The following is an 11,902-nucleotide window of genomic DNA, read 5'->3' as shown; positions in this document are numbered from 1 at the left end:
ATAGTTTATTATGTCTTTGCATCCTTCTTTCTCTGGATACGTATTTGTTGAAAACTGACTAAACTAACACTCACTAAGCTATTGTTTATACCCCTCCTACCCTTCCTGAAGAGATCCAGGAATGAGTACTCTTAGAATGAGGAGAAAGGCCCTTTAGACTAGGTCAGGGGTCTTTGGGAAATTCCTTAAAGCCAATTTTCTTGAGAATTTTAATGGGTCAACTTGGGAAGTCAGCCAAAGCTATTAATTTGTAACAGCTGCTGAGAAATTGTTGCCAACACCTCGGTATAGATTCTCCCTGTTGGGCACAGGGGTGAGGCTGAAAGTCATGAAGCCTAAAATAATTGTTGAGCAACAGCAATGTGGGCGATTACTGATGGAAGAATAACTTTCTTTTAAATCTAACCTTCCCCCCCTTGGCTGTGTCCCCAGGAGACTCTCACCTTCCTTTTCTTAGATTATTATCTCAGTCTGACTACAAACCATGTCTTAATAGATTTAACTTCTAACATAAGGGCAATACAAACCCACGTGCCTATTAAATATAAGCTGATGATGATATGGGCCCAGGATAGAAAGTGAGCCACTTAGTGGGTGAGTTAATACCCCAAAGGAGAGTTAAGGTGGAGGGGTACCTTATCTCAAATCTGAATAAAGGAGTGTATTTCCTGTGAAATCTGATGAGAAAAAGAAAAAAAAAAATGTGGTTTGACTCCATCACAGAGTAAGTTACAGTGGGTCTCGCCCTGCTGTAGAAGTTCAAAGCCCGGAGCAGCACATTTGCGGTTTAGTTGTGTTATCCGATTCTAGGGCTGAGGCATGCTGCTTTCAGTTCATGGCTGTAGACTTTCCAGTCCTCTTTTCGGCTCTTACGTTATGGTTTCGGGTTGGCCACACATCTCTCTCCACTCTTCAGATGGAACGGCCGCAAGGTACCCCCACCAAGAGACCATATTCATAGTAGTAGCTGCCCCTGAGGGCTCGCCAGGTGCTAGGCACTGCTTAACCTGCCTCCTTCATTCACGATGCCCACTTCACAGGTTAGGAAACTGAAGCTCAATACAAGTAAAGGAATTGATCCAGGATCACACAAGTAGAAAGGTGTCAATTCCGGATTTCACACCCAAGACCACATCACGTGACTGCCCAAACTGAGCACTTACACACCAAAGGGTGCAGCCTCACCATATCTTTCCTCCTTTGCTTATGCTGTGCCTTGCCCTTTTCTACCGCACGCCTGTGTGTACTGCGTCCGTCTCCACTCTATCCATCCCTCAAAGACCGTCTCCTCTGTTCCACTGCCCCAACCATCCCAGCCCGAAGGAGTCTTTCATCCCTCTGAGTTTTTTCATCTGGACCATCTCCTTTGGCACTTCATTATGCATTATATTATTATTCAAAGGTTTTCTTGCCTAGGCTCTGTCTCCCCAACTAAACTACAAGCTTCCAAAAGTCAAGGTCAGTGTATTCCCCCAGCACTCAGCCTAGAACTCTGGACACAGTAGATACTCACAAAGTGTCTGAACAAATGAAAGAAAGATCAAGATCAATATTCCAAATGTGGCCTCTACACAGAGGTCCTTTTCTGCAGGTGAGAATCATTTTGAGCTTAGATGCTTTCAGTCATAAATATTTTTGCAGTGCCTGGCTCACTAAATAGGTGACCAATAAATATTCAAGGAATGAAAGAAAGAATGAAACTCCAGCTGCATCACTTATGAGTGACTTGGGCAAATTATCTTAACTCCTCCAAGCCTCCTCCAACTTTTCTTGTCTGTAAAATGGGGATAATTCTTGGAGAGTTTATATGACATTAGAGACATGCAAGGAAACTCTCACAGTCGTTGGCACACCATAGCTACTATCATTATCATTATCACCATTAATTATTTTCTAAACCTTTTGAAATGTTTCCATAACTCGAACATAGAGGACTTTGGTCACTGGTCTTATGAGCGTGAGACGCAAAGTTGCTGCAGGTGATCAAAACAATCCTACGCAACCGTACGACCCACAGCTCTCCTGCATATTGTTATTTACCGGGTTTCGGGGGGTTACGTTTTGTTTTTGCTTGTGGCCAAGTCGGAACCCCCATGGTGTCTTCCTATGGAACTCAGCCTACCGTTGCTGCGGGGGCCGCTTTTCCTTTATTAAGAAAAGGAAACAGGAAATCGAATGTAAAACCCTCCGACCGTTAGTATCACGTTGAAGTTGTGAATGTAACCACACCCCCGCCAGGAAATGAAAGTACAGTTCTCACAGTGATGTTCCCTCTCCTTTCGTGGCTGACACGGTGTTTTTCAGATTTTAGTTAGATAGTGCAGATGAAAGGGCTGAACTGTGGGCAGTGGGCTGTCACTGGGCATTTGTTGACTTGGACATAGGTTGACACACAGATTCAATATTGCACAAACAGAGAAGGGATTTTCATTCGCTCATGACACTATGGCTCTATCAGATGTCACAAATTGGGGGTCCACAGGCAGATTCTGACCTATGGACATGTTTTTCTGTTCCAGCCCACATAATGTATTTTTAAATGTGATTCCTTGCCAGTGTTTAGAAATAGTTCTCACGTGTGTGCACATGCATGTCCAGTCTGGGTTTACAGCTTCCCTTGGGGGAAAAATGGTGATAGTGGTGACAGCTGCCCCCTTCAGGGGTGCACGTGTCGTTGGTTCCGTGCAGTAGCCCACCACACTGGTTTGTTTTACCTGCCTGCCCCGGGGGCATTTGAGATTCCAGGCTTGCATCCTGTGTATCTGAAAGGCAGTCGAAAAGCTGGCGCTCTGAGGAGAAGGTCTCATAGGCTCCTGACACCTTGAGTTTGGCCTTCCGTATATTCAAGCCTTCACTTCTACCTATTCCTCCCTGCCCGAGGCTCCTAATTTCCAGGTCACTAGTGCTGGCTACCCCAGATCTAGACAGTTGTTCATCATCTGCCTGAGCAGAAGACAAGTGTGTCATTTCTTTGCTCCACTCCAAGGTAGGTCTGGATGGGAGAGGTACTGACAAGGAAACTCTCAAGGCAACAAATCAGTTGAGGTGATATGGCCCCATCAGATCTTCCTCTGAACTATACATCTTCCTAGGTTCATGTGGTGGACCTCTTGTTTTGCCTCCCAACACTCATTCCTGCTTCTCCTGGCAGCTGAACTCTCATTTTCCTCCAGGGAGTCACACCTCCCTGCTCGCAATCCCTGTGCTTTAAATGGAGTTGTCTCTACCTCTCACTCCACAGATGAGTCCTAGAGCTCCTAGATGAAGCCCTGCCTGACACAGACTCCTCTGGACTTTTCAGTTCCATGAGCTGCTCCCTAGAAACTAGTCCTAAACCTTTCTATATATTTATTCTATATATTTTATTTAAACAATGCATTCACAATGTCACACATTCTGCTTCGCAGTCATCTGTCTTGACTACCATCTTTTTTTTTTTTTAACATTTTTTAACACTATATTGGGGTATAATTGCTTTACAAGGGTGTGTTAGTTTCTGCTTTATAACAAAGTGAATCAGTTATACATATGTTCCCATATCTCTTCCCTCTTGCATCTCCCTCCCTCCCACCCTCCCTATCCCACCCCTCCAGGCGGTCATAAAGCACCGAGCCGATATCCCTGTGCCACGCGGCTGCTTCCCACTAGCTATCTACCTTACGTTTGTTAGTGTGTATATGTCCATGACTCTCTCTCGTCCTGTCACAGCTCACCCTTCCCCCTCCCCATATCCTCAAGTCCGTTCTCCAGTAAGTCTGTGTCTTTATTCCTGTCTTACCCCTAGGTTCTTCATGACATTTTTTTTTCTTCTTAAATTCCATATATATGTGTTAGCATACGGTATTTGTCTTTTTCTTTCTGACTTACTTCACTCTGTATGACCGACTCTAGGTCTATCCACCTCATTACAAATAGTTGACTACCATCTTTGACATCATTCCATGTCAGTTCCCTAATGGGAACTTCAAGTTCTTGGCAGAAGGCTAGGGAAACATTTCTGGACACAAGTGACTTCCAGGGATGACAGCCCACTTGGCTGGTGGTTGAGCTGACCCTAAGGCCTCCAGCAAACAAGGATTATCCACACATCTGAGGCAAGTAACAAATGGACAACAGGATCAGCCCTTAGGATATTGTTGCACTTCTAACCTATTGGCCATTGGTTGAGAGATGTCCACGTGTTACATGCTCCTTGAGGGCAAGGACTGTGTCTTAGTCCCAGTTTTATTTCCAGAGCCTAGTACAGTGTGCTAAATAAAATTTTATTAAGTGAATAGATAAAGGGATCACTTGTTGAATGTTTTGGGGCAGGGCGTCTAGAAATAAGACTCACTTTGAGTCCTCTGTGGAGTTGCTGCTAAGCCCTGAAGGTGACGTGACTGACCTAGTTCCATAAGCATTTATTAATAATGATGTCATGCTGTCGTCTATACAAGATTTCCACACCGTTTCCCGCATTCTTTTGCACTGAGGTAAAACACACACCTTGCATACCATCAACAGCTTTAAAAGGGCACATGAGCTATTACAAATATGGTATAGAAGAGCAGTTATATTGCAGGGCAGAAATTGAGACACAGGTGTAGAGAACAAACGTATGGACACCAAGGGGGGAAAGCAGTGGGGGGCGGGGGTGGTGGTGTGATGAATTGGGAGATTGGTATTGACATGTATACACTGATGTGTATAAAATGGATGACTAATAAGAACCTGCTGTATAAAAAAATAAATTAAATTCAAAAAAAAAAAGCAGTTATAAGTTTGGGATCTGGAGTCAGACTGCCTAAGTCCACATCTTAGCTCTTCTATTGACTAGCTTTGTGGTCTTGGGCATGTTACTTAATCTCTGTGGCTTTATTTCCCCATCTGTAGAATGGGAATATTAAGAATACCCAGCTCTGGATGAATCAGACTCCCTGACTTCAGACTATACTACAAAGGTACAGTACTCAAGACAATATGGTACTGGCACAAAAACAGAAATATAGATCAATGGAACAGGATAGAAAGCCCAGAGATAAACCCACGCACCTATGGTCGACTAATCTATGACAAATGATGCCAGGATATACAATGGAGAAAGGACAGTGTCTCCAATAAGTGGTGCCGGGAAAACTGGACAGCTACATGTAAAAGAATGAAATTAGAACACTCCCTAACACCATACACAAAAATAAACTCAAAATGGATTAAAGGCCTAAATGTAAGACCGGACACTATAAAACTCTTCGAGGAAAACATAGGAAGAACACTCTTTGACATAAATCACTGCAAGATCTTTTTCGACCCACCTCCTAGAGTAATGAAAATAAAAACCAAAAATAAACAAATGGGACCTAATGAAACTTAAAAGCTTTTGCACAGCAAAGGAAACTATAAACAAGACGAAAAGACAACCCTCAGAATGGGAGAAAGTATTTGCGAACGAATCAATGGACAAAGGATTAATCTCCAAAATATATAAACAGCTCATGCAGCTCATATTAACAAAACAGACAACTGAATCCAAAAATGGGCAGAAGACCTAAATAGACATTTCTCCAAAGAAGACATACAGATGGCCAAGAGGCACATGAAAAGCTGCTCAACATCACTAATTATTAGAGAAATGCAAATCAAAACTACAATGAGGTATCACCTCACACCAGTTAGAATGGGCATCATCAGAAAATCTACAGACAACAAATGCTGGAGAGGGTGCAGAGAAAAGGGAACCCTCTTGCACTGTTGGTGGGAATGTAAATTGATACAGCCACTATGGAGAACAGTATGGAGTTTAAACTTACATTTTAGTTTAAAAAACTAAAAATAGAATTACCATATGATCCAGCTATCCCACTACTGGGCATATACCCAGAGAAAACCATAATTCAAAAAGACACATGCACCCCATGTTCATTGCAGCACTGTTTACAATAGCCAGGTCATGGAAGCAACCTAAATGCCCATCGACAGACAAATGGATAAAGAAGATGTGGTACATATATACAATGGAATATTACTCAGCCATAAAAGGAACAAAATTGGGTCATTTGTAGAGACGTGGATGGACCTAGAGACTGTCATACAGAGTGAAGTAAGTCAGAAAGAGAAAAACAAATCTCGTATATTAACGCATATATGTGGAATCTAGAAAAATGGTACAGATGAACCTGTTTGCAGGGCAGAAATAGAGACACACAGATGTAGAGAACAAACGTATGGACACCAAAGGAGGAAAGCCGGGTGGTGGTGGTGGTGGGATGAACTGGAGATTGGGATTTACATACATACACTAATATGTGTAAAATAGATAACTAATAATAACCTGCTGTATAAAAAATAAATAAATATTTTAAAAAAGAGTACCCAGCTCATAAAGTTGTGAAGATTACCTGAGTTGATGGACGCAGAACATTTAGAAGAGCAACAAACAAGCATGCAGCTGGCACTCAATAAACATTAACTAATATCTTCACTAAGGAGAGTCTTGTTATGTGACTTTTAAATAGAAACTAAAATAAATGAGAGGGAATTCCCTGGAGGTCCAGTGGTTAGGACTCAGCACTCTCACTGCTGAGGGCTCAGGTTCAATCCCTGGTCAGGGAACTAAGATCCTGCAAGCTGTGTGGTAAAGAAAGAAAGAAAGAGAGAGAGAGAGAAATGACAAACATGAGATTCTCTACAATTTCTCCCTGAAAATGCCCCATGAGGCCAAATGTGCTACCGATTTCTAAATATCTTACATATTGAGCACAGAATACATTGTTTTAATTTGTTCTCATCCCTGGAAGGTGTTCCATTCATTACTGGTTTCTTGGCAGTTAAAGTACAGGCCTTTCTGGGTGATGGGAATAGTGCTTAATATACATAATCCTTTAATACCCACCCACTGTGTAAACCAAGTACCTCTTCTCCTTGTCACCGTCATCAGCAGCAGAATCTTCTTTCTTTTCCTTTCTCCTTAGTGGCCCAGCGTCATCTCATTCAGGGGGAGCTACTCTAACCTCCACAGCTGTTCTAAACTTGTGAGCATGCTCACAGCCACCCTCCTTTCCTCTCTACTCCCCCGGCTCCCATTCACCCAGGCTCTCTCCACTCCTTCTCTGTCACAGCAGGGTGACTGTCTGGCAGGATTCATCAGCCTAAAAAAAGGCACTGTTTAAAATTCTGAAAGTTTCCGAGAAAATGCAGGTTATGTTCCTACCTTCCCCGTCGCCAGTTTCTTCCTGGGTCCACATCATTATTATTCTATTATCATGAGGCAATTCTGAGAACAGGGACAAAGGACTCAGGAGAACGCGTGTGCACACACATACAGAATTGTCTTTGGAAGATCAGTAGGCAGCTTCCAATTCAGTGTTAAACGGAAATATTTGGGGTAGTGATGCCTTGAGAATGTAGAAAATGTAGACTCTAATAAAGCCCAATAAATGAAAATGGGAATATTGAAACAGATGAACTAAGTGGTGATTACCGTTGCGGAGCACGGGCTCCGGACACGCAGGCTCAGCGGCCATGGCTCACGGGCCCAGCCACTCCGCGGCATGTGAGATCTTCCCGGACCGGGGCACAAACCCGTGTCCCCTGCATCGGCAGGCGGACTCTCAACCACTGCGCCACCAGGGAAGCCCTAACCATCTTCTAAAAAAGTACTTCCTACGTGAAGGCTGAATCAGGGATTTAATCAAAGAGCCTGTCTCAGTGCATTTGAGATCTGATCTATAGTATGCGGCCACCTCCAAACTTGTCTCCACTTTCTCATAATCTAATTTGGTCAAGTGCGAGGTGCTCAGCATGCTGGCTTCTCTCCTATGCCCCAGACCAGCCTCTCCAGGGTGTGACATAGCAAAAGGAGCACCCAGTCCAGTGGGATGGAGCCATGAGGTTCCAGTGGTTGTGGTGGAATCACAGCTGCCTCGATGGTTCTTGGTGTGTCCACGGGGAGGGTGTGGCTGGAGGCCTGGGTTCCTCCATGAGAGTCACCGAGGTCCATATGCAAGTCCCCTCCCCCCACCCCACAGATGCATGGCAGAAAAAGCAGAGCCTGTGTAGACCGTGGGAGAGATGCTGATCAGTGATGGCCGATCATCATGGGGGTACCGGCATCACACTAACTGTTCTACCCCTAGCAACAGTCCCACCTGCCTGACACAGCAGTGGGGCAGGGCAGTCCTCTGTCTTAGGCTTCAGAGACAATCGCGGGCTCACTGGTACTGTTCATGGTCAGATTTCCCAGGACCTGGCCTTTCCTCTTCAACTTCATCGGCATTTCCCACCAACTTTGTCTCTCATGATGTTTGAGGAACTTTTAATTCTGAAGTGTGGCTTCTGCTCAAATTCAGTAGTTCATTCAACAAACACTGTTGAAGACCAAGCAGCAGGCCAGGTCAGGAGCTGCAGAGTCTTTGTGCTCTAGAAACCCATAGTCTAGGCAAGACAGACTGCAGAGTATTTAAGTACCAGGGTAGAGGTGAGCAAAATGCCAGAGGAGAGGAAATTGATCCAGGCATGGAGGGGTTAACACAACTTCCTGGAGAAGTTGATGCTTGAGTTGAGGCCTGAGGGAAGCTCAGGGGGAAAAAAATGACTGGAAGGGCATTCCAGGTAGATGGAACAGTCCATGCTAACACATAGAAGGCAAGAGGGTTTAGCACATTCAGGGGATTAGAAGTGTTTCGGTAATGTGTAAGGGTCAGGGAGCGGAATGAGGCGGGTGGGAGGAGGACCACTTTGGGGAGGGTTGAGAGCCTTGCTATGTGACCTAAGCCAGAGAGATAACCAGGCCCCAGGTTGGTGTGCTCATGCATTTGGGTTTTCTCTGGAGAGAGAAATAAAGAGTCTTTGAAGAAGTTTATGCAGTTGGGTGACCAGATTTGTGTTTTAGAAAGGTCACTTTGACACCAGTTGTGGGGGGCGTGGGGGGCAGGTAGGGGGAGTTGGAGGTCATCGAGGAGACCACCAAGGAGCCAGAGCAGTGAGCTTGTACTCACAGGCAGGGGTGGGAGGAGGGGCATGAGTGTCGAGATTCTGCTTAAGTCAATTATGAATAAACTAAACACACAGTGATTCATTTATACCTTCCCCATTCCTAGCTTCATTTCCCTATCCGGCCCCTACAAGCCCTGTCTTTGATTCTGGTTGGGTTCCCTTTCCTGCTTCCCTTCTCTGGAAGGCTCTGAGGTGCCGGTTCTCTTCAGCCCATGTTAGCAGGCTTCTAGATTCTTCTGGTTTTCTTCAAGGAGAGCTCCCGAGTTCTTCTCTCTAAAATCCCTTAGAAGGGCCTTGACCAGTGGAAGAGAAGGGTCTTCAATGCCTTTCAAAGAGCAGCTAAGAAACAGTGTCGCAATCACATTACTAGTAATGGGAGCCCCATCTGCTGTGGTAGCTGCCGGTGATGGAAGAACCCAAATCAGAAACACGAGCGCCAGCCTGAGACCTCACGTTCTGTTGGGCTCCGAGAGCCAAGCTGTATCCATGTCAAATCTTCACTCCCCCGGGAATTGGATGCCTTTTGGGCTCCATCATGTCAACCAGAATATACCCTGAGATTATATATGGGAGACACGCAGTTCACCAAGTAAAATACATCTCCTTTCCCCTGCTTTATTGAGGGACAGGACAAATACCTGTGTGACAAGCTCATCAGGCTCTGTTAGGCTTGTTCTGGGTGGATAATTTTATTTTGGGAAAACTGGTTCTTTCATATCCATAGACTAATGAGCTGTAGTATGTTCATCCATCAAAATTTACATATTTAAAAATATTTATTAAGATTCAATACCGAGGGAGACAAAGATAAATTAGATATCATACATGACTCAATTAGCCAGCACCTAATTTACACAGTAGTCCCGGGACTGGCACTATAAGGGTTTTTTGATCTACAAGGAAAATTTTCCCAGTAAGATTTGTACCCAGTGATGCAGGAAATGCCATCCTCTGCCATCAACCCATCCCTAAACTCGGGCTCTCACGTTTGTTCATCAAGCTGCTTGCTCCTAATTCCAGAGGGGAAAAAATCCCTGCCATTCAGAGGCAAAACCGTTTGTGTATAATTTATGAAACTCTCGGGTTCCTTCAAAATGAAAAGAGTTACTGAAATAGAAGTTATTCTTATCCCCATGCCAACAGCAGACCCACAACATCATCTCACAAACACGTTCTGTCCTAAAGCTCAAAGCACAGCACACTCACGTTCCTCCATCAGAGAGATCTTTCCGTTTCCTTCGAAAACAAACCTCCTTCATGTACAATCCCCCCTCCCTGGCGTATAAGCAGGCCTCCTCCCCCAGTGAGCTGGCAGGAGCATGCACACACACACACACACACACACACACACACACACACTCCCCCAGCACACACCTCCCTTCTCATTCCCCAAGAGCTCTGGGGGGTGTGTGTGAATGTCTGAACTGATGACATATTGTGACAGAACGCACAGAGTGAGGCACAGCCACAAAGCAATGCAGGTCACAGCAATGGGCTTTATATAACCCAGAGCCACGGAGAGACCCAAAATAGCAGCCTCCCTGCTGCTCAGTTAGTCTCCTCCATCAACCAGGGATAAAATTAGAGCAGGCACTGACGCGCACCTGCGTCTGCGCTGGGACTCCAGGGAGACAGTGGGAACAGGCTCAACACTCTGCCATCGGCCATGCAGACTGCCAGATTCTTTGGGCCCAGTCTATCACCAGACAAAGGTGTGTGTGTGTGTGTGTGTTCCTGTGCATGGGTTGTAGGTGTGCACCGCGTGGAGCCCTGCTCTAAGGAGAACATTTCAAAGGAGTGGCCGAGAGCTAGTGCAAGGAGCTTGGCTGTACTGGGCTTTGAGAAGGATGTTCCAGGCTTTTCCGGAGGAAGTCAGTTCCCACACTAGACCCCATTTTACCTCCCAGTTCCTCTTCACTTCCTTCCATACCACTTCTCTCTGGCCTATATGGGGTCAAGGTTGACTGGAATGCTCCCCCCACCCCCCACCCCCGCTTAGAACCCCACTCTTCAAAACAAACAAAAACCAAAACCAAATCCCACTGTGTTTATTTAAGCCCAATCAAACACACACACCTGGATATTAAAAGGTTGTACCAAGAAATCAAAGGAGGGACAAGGCTGGGTAGATCCAGTTGACCATTCTGTAGACCTCGGGGCCTTGACCTCGTATGGAAGACATGATCCCTGCTCACAGTTGTAGTGGGCAGAAATGCTGCCCAGCTAAGACTGGGTCATTTCGTTTTCTTTTTTGCTTGAGGGAAGGCAGGGCAAAAGATTCATTTCAACAACAACAACACCAGCACATAGTTATAAGTTTGTTGTCTTGATCACTGAGTACCAGACATAAACTCCAAGGGAGGAAACACAGCTGACCCCAAGAACCAGAGACCAGAGAAATTACATGGATAGTACAGATGAGACAACATGAAACTGGGTGTATTTTTTTGAAGAAAGAGTCATCATCCTATACCATTACCTCTGAAATTCTACGAGTACACATTCATTTCCTAGGGGTGGTGGTGGGATAGTTTTCTGTCCTTGGAGTTCTCTTTTAAGTAAATACTTCACAGAGTGGTAACATATTAAACTATTTCACAAGGAGGTATCAATGATTTATCAAATCCCTTTCCTTTCCTGTTTTTTGGCTGCACAGTACGGCTTGTGGGATCTTAGCTCCCCTGCCAGGGATTAAACCAGTGCCCCCTGCAGTGGAAGCATGGAATTCCCAGATCCTTTTCCTTTTAAGGTAACCCAAATAAATCCTGAGCTCCCATGTGGCCCAGGCTCTGCACAGTATCATCTTCCAAAACAAAACAAAACCACACATACATACACAGGAGAAATAATCTAAACTAATTAAAAACTATTTTTAAAATTAATTCCCATTTTATTTAAATACTGAGAAGACAAAAAAAAAAAAAAAAAAGAA

At 44.7% G+C, this 11,902-nt stretch overlaps 1 non-coding gene across 1 annotated transcript; it reads left to right on the top strand.

Annotated features, from left to right (window-relative positions):
• The first annotated feature begins 6,515 nt into the window (after positions 1-6,515).
• TRNAE-CUC (transfer RNA glutamic acid (anticodon CUC)) lies at positions 6,516-6,588 on the top strand. The gene has a single exon. It is a non-coding gene; the product is annotated as a tRNA-Glu (tRNA).
• Positions 6,589-11,902: the final 5,314 nt, after the last annotated feature.

This window comes from Aethalodelphis obliquidens, unplaced genomic scaffold (genome assembly GCF_003676395.1).
Source record: "Aethalodelphis obliquidens isolate GAN/ISIS:26980383/991018 unplaced genomic scaffold, ASM367639v1 scaffold21, whole genome shotgun sequence".
NCBI classification, from domain to species: domain Eukaryota; kingdom Metazoa; phylum Chordata; class Mammalia; order Artiodactyla; family Delphinidae; genus Aethalodelphis; species Aethalodelphis obliquidens.
This window is presented reverse-complemented; position numbering and strand designations above follow the sequence as displayed.